This window comes from Elephantulus edwardii, unplaced genomic scaffold (assembly GCF_000299155.1).
Source record: "Elephantulus edwardii isolate Elephantulus edwardi_28Jun2011 unplaced genomic scaffold, EleEdw1.0 scaffold00382, whole genome shotgun sequence".
In the NCBI taxonomy this organism is placed as follows: domain Eukaryota; kingdom Metazoa; phylum Chordata; class Mammalia; order Macroscelidea; family Macroscelididae; genus Elephantulus; species Elephantulus edwardii.
In genome coordinates, this window is record NW_006400132.1 from 481,068 (window position 1) to 488,556 (window position 7,489).

The window sequence follows — 7,489 nt, forward strand, 5'->3', positions numbered from 1 at the left end:
CAGTGCAAATTTCAGAGTCTCTTCTGACATCCATTTTGGTCTTTTCTTCCTCTTCTGTCTTTGCAATGACCGTTTGCACTCTTCCTGGATGATACGCTTGATATCCTCCCACAACTCATCTGGCCTTAGTTCAGTAGTGTTCAAAGCCTCAAATCTGTTCCTGAGATGGTTCTGAAATTCAGGTGGGATAAACTCAAAGTCATATTTTGGTTGCCTCGGATTTGGTTAATACTACTACCATTCAAATTCATGCACCAACAACCAGAACCAAAAAAGAGGAAATAGGTTATTTCAATTAACTTTTGTAATCAGAAACAGATCAAATATGCAACCAAGATGCATTAATAATAATATGCAACTGGAATGCCAAACTTTGGACCCAGGAAGAAGGATCAGTAACAAATACCTTTTATAAGAAACGGAGGTTATACATACATTATTTCCCCTGATGGTATGCACAAGTATCAGATCGATTACATCTGTGGAAGGAATCATTGGTGATGTTCAGTATCAACAGTTAAAACTAGGCCAGGTGATGTCTGTGGAACAGACCATCAACGACTCATATGCAAGTTCAAATTAACGCTACCTGAGATCAAATCAAATCCAAAGGAATCACAGTTTGATCTTAAATCTATTCTTCCTGAATATAAAACTAACTCAGGAACAGGTATGAGAACTTCAACAAACACTAGATGAGCTGCTGGAGGATATAAAGAATATCATCTATGAATATTGCAAAAGATCATTACAAAAACAGAGGAAGATGAGAAGACCAAAACGGATGTCATTAGATGTATTAGAATACCACGAAGCTAAAGCAAAGAGAACAAATCAAGAAGTTAAGGAGCTGAATATAAAATTTCAAAGGGCAGCCCAGGAAGACAAAGCAAAATATTATAATGAAGAATGCAATGAGCTGTAGTCAGATAATCAAAAGAGCCAAACTCACTCAGCATTTCTTAAACTAAAGAAACTATAGAACAAACTCAAGCCACAGATTGCAATACTTAAGAATGCTATTGAATATTGAATGATCCAGGAAATATTAAAAGAAGATAGAAGGAATATACAGTCACTGCACCAAAAGGAATTGGTTGACACAGAAGGATTTCATGAAACAACATATGAACATGAGTCAATGGTGATAAATGAAGAAGTGTGGGCTGCTCTGAAGGACCTGGCAAAAAATAAGGCCCCAAGACTTCACCAACTGACATTTCAACAAAACAATGCTGTTTTGGATTTGCTCACCAGGTTGTGCCAAGAAATCTGGAGGACAATTACCTGGCCAACTGGAAGAGATCCATATTTCCATTCCAAAAAAGGTGACCCAATAAGCTTTGGAAATATTTAAAAATATCACCAATATCACACATAAGCAAAATCTTGCTGAAGATTATCCAAAATTACTTGGAATAGTACATTGACAGAGCCCTACCAGAAATACAACCTGGGTTTAGAAGAAGAGGTCATGGCTGTAGAGACATTATTATAAATATCAGATGTATCTTGCCAAAAAGCACAATATGTCTATCTGTATTTCATTTACTATCCAAATTCATTTGACTGTGTGGATCACAACAATTTGTGGCTAACTTTGAGAATAATGGAAACCCCAGGACACCTATACTAAGAGCAGGAAGCAATCTTTAGAACAGAGCAAGGAAACACTGCACAGTTCTTAATCAGGAAAGGAGTGCATCAGGGATGTATTCTGTCTAGATATCTTTTCAATCTACATGTAGAACAAATCATTCAGGAGGCTGTGCTTTATAAGGAGTAATGTAGCATAAGGATTGAAAGAAGACTCATCAACAACTTACATTATGCAGATGATGCAACTTTGCTGAAATTGAGTAGGACCTGAAGCACTTGCTGCAGAAGGTCAAGGACTGTAGTTTTCAATGTGAGTTGAAGCCCAATATCAAGAAGACATAAAGATTTTCACCACTAGACCAATTGGCAGCACCATGATAGATAGAGAAGAGATTGAGGTTGTTAAAAATTAAGGCTTGCTCAGCTTCATAGCAGTCAGGAATTCAAAAGACGATTGCACTGGGAAAATCTGCTGTCAAGGACTTCTCCAGAGTACTGAGAAGTAATGATGTCAGTGTAGAGACTAAGGTGCACCTGATCCAGTCCATGATCTAGCTATATACATCAGAGGGCTGGAGATTGATTAAGGATGACAGAAGAAAAATTTGATGTCTTTGAGTTGTGGTATTGGAGAAGGGTCTTGAACATACCGTGAACTGCCAAAAAAACAGAAGTCTGTCTTAGGGTGAAATCAAGTTTCTTCTTGAAGGTTAAGATTTTGAAGCTCTGTCTTACATACTTTTGGCCTGTGGCCAGGAGAGACCAGTCCTTGGAGAAGGACATCATGCTTGGAAAGGTGGAGGGCTAGGAGAAGAAGACCCTGGATGAGATGGATTGATACAGCAACTGGGGCAATGGGGATAGGAGTGTCAGAGTCAGTGTGACAGGCTTAGAATAAGGCATGCTTCAGAGCTGTGTATATATGATCGCTATTACGAGTTGTCCTAGTAGACTGAAGGTGATGCTATCAAGCCAAAGGTGGGTGATCTAATCCGCGACCCTCCAGCCTGTTTTTAATGGTTTTTGGTCAAACATTCTCCTAGGTTGTATAGCCCTGGTGTGTCCACTTGCCTTATAGAGATAACGTTGTTGTTGTGAAGTTGAACACTGTAACACTGTTGTGTCAAATGTGATAATGGTTACCCATGGTGGACAGTGTTGGGTGGAGCTCCCTGATTAAAACAAGCTTGGAAGCAGGAGTGGCACCCCCTTCCGAAAAAGCTTGCCTCAGGACACTATGAACCTGGAGAAAGGATGAAAGTCATGCAAGTGTTGAGAACTTTCGTTCGTAAGGTCGCTATGAATTGCCTACAACTCGACTGCACTTAAGAACAACAACAATTAGTTGCAAGCAACCTCACAATACATAACAGCAACAACAACATAGTAAAAGTCTGACTGATTTTTGTGTGTTGTACTGATTCTTGTAACCTATGAATTTTCTGAACTGTTCCACCAGGTCTAGCAGTTTTATCACTGAGTCTGTGGAGTTTTGTATGAATACTATCATACCATCTTCCTGTAGAGATAATTTTACCTACTTTTTGTCTATTTGGATGCCTCTTTGTTTATCTGACTTTAATTTCTCTTAATAGGACTTCCAATATAATAGTGAATAAGAGTAATAATGGGGATCCTTGTCTGGTCCCTGTTTGCAGTAGGAATGCTTTTAAATTCTCTCTATTAAGGATGAGTTTCAATATTAGTTTCGCATATACGCTATTGATTATATTAAGAATATCCCCCTCTATCTATTTTGTTGAGCATTCCAATCAGACGAGTGTATTGGGTTTTGTCAAAAGCCTTTTCTGCATCAATTGAAATGATCATATGGCTCTTGTTATTTGTTTTATTGATGTAGTGGATTACATTGTTGAGTTCTTTATATCTTATTTTTTAAAATGTTGAACCATCCTTACACGTCAATTCTGAATCCTACTTCTATATGGTGAAATGCTCATGTGATATGCTGTTGGAATCTATTGGTTTGAATTTTGGTAATGATTCTGCATCTATGTGTGTGAAGTATAATGGTTTATAGTTTCCTTGATGATGTCTTTGCCTGTCTTTGGTTTAATAACCATTATGCTTGTTTCATAGAATGAGTCTGGGAGTGTTCCTTATCTGTTTTCTGGAATATTTTAAATAAGATTGGTGATAGTTCCCTGAATGTTGGTACATTTCACCTGTGAAGCTGTCTGTTCAGGAGCTGCTTTTTTTTTTCAGTTGGGAGTTTTGTTATGAACTGCCCAAATTCTTCTTTTATGATGTTTCTGTCCAAGGGTTCTATTTAAGCCTGTGCCAGTCTGTGTAGAATGTGTGCTTCTAAATTGTCCATTTCCTTTAGTTTTTTAAATTAATTAGGTTACAATTTTTCTTAACATTCTATCTAATATTATTAGTCTTATCACCATTGGTTCTGTTGTGCTATCATCTCTCCTTCCATTGCTTATTTGAGTTATTTATGTCTTTTATTTTTTTGCTTTTGTTAGATTTGCCAATGATTTGTCTGTTTTATAGACTTTTTCAATGAACAAATTCCTGGTTTTTACTGACAGTTTCAATTGGTTTTCTATTTTATTCTTTATAATTTCCTTTCTTCTAGAGCTTGCCAGATTTGCTTGCTGTATTTTTTCTATTTGTTGGAGATGTTAAGTACATGATTTTTTAGTAGTTTGTTTTTTCTTGTTTGGGTTTTTTTTTTGTTGGTTTAAATTCTTCTAAAGTTTTGCTTGTGGATTCTTTCAATTCATCATATATTTCTCATGTACTTATGATAACACTGGGTCACTATTTTTCTGAACTCTGTGTCACAAACTTCTATCAGCCTTTCTTCTTCTGCAAGATCTAACTCTAGATGACTAGTTATACATTTTGATGGCTGTGGATGTGGTGTTCTGATGCTTCCAGGACATTATAGTGGTAGTATTATTAAGATTTTGTTTTAATCACTTTTCTTATGGCTGTGGGTGACACCTACTCTTGGCTTCAGCTATGGGTGAGGTCATTGGATTATTCCCTCCCAACAGCCAAGCATGAGGGTGGTGAGGCCTTGGCTATTAGGGGTAGCAGTGGACTAAGGCATTTGATCTTTATCTTGCATCAGCCAGGGAAGGGGTCTCTAGGACCTGGGCTCTGTGCAGCTCACAGCAGCCAGGAGTAGAGTCAGGAGCGGTGGGTGTGGTTTTTGTATTCAAAGCATCTCAGTCTCCAGGTGGGTGGGGCAGGTCTCAGCAGTGCCCTCCAGAAGTATTGGTGTTCTTGGTTCTTCTGCTCTATTTTATTCAACGCACGGTTTTATTTTGAGTTCTGTGTTTTTATCGCACAGATAAAAAAAAATCATATGGCTTATTTATTTCACAAAATGAATCTTACAAATATATACACCACAACCGTATAATCACTATATACAAACAGTTCTCCTAGTATGCTCATTTTTTTAAACAAGTTTTTATAGCTCCATGACTTTAAAGTATATTTCACTATTGTTTAAGCAGAGGATTTATGTGAAATAAGCCACTACAGATTAGCTAGTACTTTGCCCGTTTCAGAGATTTTAAATATGAGGAGTATTTCATTCTGAAGAAATGTGCTGTGCAGCAGGGAGAGTTACAGACGACAGTTAGTTATACCCAGAAGCAAAATCTCTTACTTTTCTTCGGATGAAAAAAATATAAGATCATTAATTACAGATTAGTAAGTAAGCACAAGTAAACATGTGTTTACCTTTGTTAGTGATAATGTGACACTATACTTTTTCACAGAAGGGCACACTCTTCAACAGCAATTTAAGTAAATATCTTCATTGATGACACACAGACATTTCTTCTTTAACATTGGATGCACATTTTGAACCAAGCAAAGGCATACGCCAAATTGTGCTTCTTGGCCTGTTTTACTTTTCTCCTATCTTTAAATGGCTACTCGAGCCTTTTTCATTCAGCCATAACCATTCAACTTCTTGACACAAAATCAGGATCAACTCATAGTTGACCCTCCAGTGGGTTTTCAGAGGCTTTAAATCACAGGGGAGGAAATTGTCCATCTGGTGAATCCAAATCACATGCCTTTAGACTGGCAGCAAAATTCCCTAACAGCACTAGACCACCATAACTCCTTCCTTTCATCCATACCAGTCCCAAATCCTTGCCATCCTTTTATCAATGAAACCTTGTTCAATAGAATCTACAAATGAGTCACCATTTTAAATATGTAAACACAACTAGACAGGGATTATTCCAGCAATAAGAGTCATTTATACAAGAATGTGGATTGATATACTATGTTATATAAAAATAGAATATATAATTAATCATTATGCAAATGTATGCTAAATATTAGTAAAATATAGCACCAAATTTTAATAAAAGGTATAAACAGCAGGAAACTTTAATCGAATCATATTATTTGCAAAAATAAAAACTCCTAATTTGCTCTCAAGTTAGAACTAGCACTTTGGTGACTCTCCATTGGGTTTCTGAGACTCTAAGTTACATGACAGGAGATTGTTAATCTTTCTCTTGCTGGAATAAAATGATCAAAGGCATGATTTAGAGTTAGTGCAACTCCCTACGGACTACATCAGTCCAATTGTCTATTAAAACCTATATTCTAATGATTATTCAAAGTCTTCATTCAAAATTGATGCTGTTGTGTACCATCCAATCAGAAGCAACCCATAGCTGACCCTCCAGTGGTTTGTCAAAGGATTGTCTGTCATCTCCAGTGGGACAGTTGGTGGATTCCAATGACTCGTCCTCAGGATTGCAGTGCAACTTCTTACCATTAGGCCACAAGAGCTAAATGATTTTCATATAATCTTAAAGAAAGTTGAAATAGTCAATATTATTTTGAAAAGTATAACATATGAAGAAATAAATAGGATATTTTTTTCAATCACTTGTTGTTCTTCTGAGAGCCAGATCATGAATAAGGATGACAGAAGAATCGAGGATTTTGAGCTATGGTGTTGTAAAAGAATCTTGAATATTTCAAGGGCTGCCAAAAGAAATAATAGATATGTCATGGAGAAGGGATTGTCAGAGTGTTTCTTGGAGGAGAAGATGATAAAACTTAGTGTCATATACTTTGGGCATATTGCTAGGAAAGGTAATTTCTCAAGAGATGGACATCATGTTTGGAAAGGTGAATGGTTAGTGAAGAGAGGAATACCCTCAAACAGATGGATTTACCCAGTGACTGCAATAAAGGCTCAACTATGCCAGAACATCTACTAATGACAACAGTTAATAATAATAAACTTGTATATTTTTATTTCTGCTTCCTTTGAGTCATGAGACTTCACCTTTTATTTCCTTATTTAATTTCTTTTTCTTTGTCTCATACACTAGAATATTCCATTTTTTACCTAAAAACTTGGTTATACATTTGCTTTAAAATTTGTGTGTTTATGTGTGTGTGTGTGTGTGCACTTGCTTGTGTGTTCAAAGTAGGTAGGAATTCTTACATCAGCTCAGTAGATAACAACAATAAATCAACTAATAGTCTGTTTACTACATCAACTCCATAATTCCTATTCATCAACACAGGAAAGGATGACTGTGTGTACTGTAATTTATCAGTCTCAAAGCATTCCACTTGCATTTGTTTTTTGTTTTGTTTTTTACTAAGGGTAGTAATTGTCTACTGTAAGGAAAAATGACACACAAAGACTAAAATTGGTGGGTTTTGTAACCATTGATTTAATCTGAGAATTAAAAAAAAATGCTATCCCTAGACTATTTTAACATGGGAGCAATAATAACAATTCACTTAAGTAGACTAGAGATAAAGTTATTAAGCACTCAGCTGCTAACTATAAGATTGGAAGTTTGAACTCTGAAGTGTCTACATATGAGGCATGTGAGATAGTCTGTCAATCACGATGTGT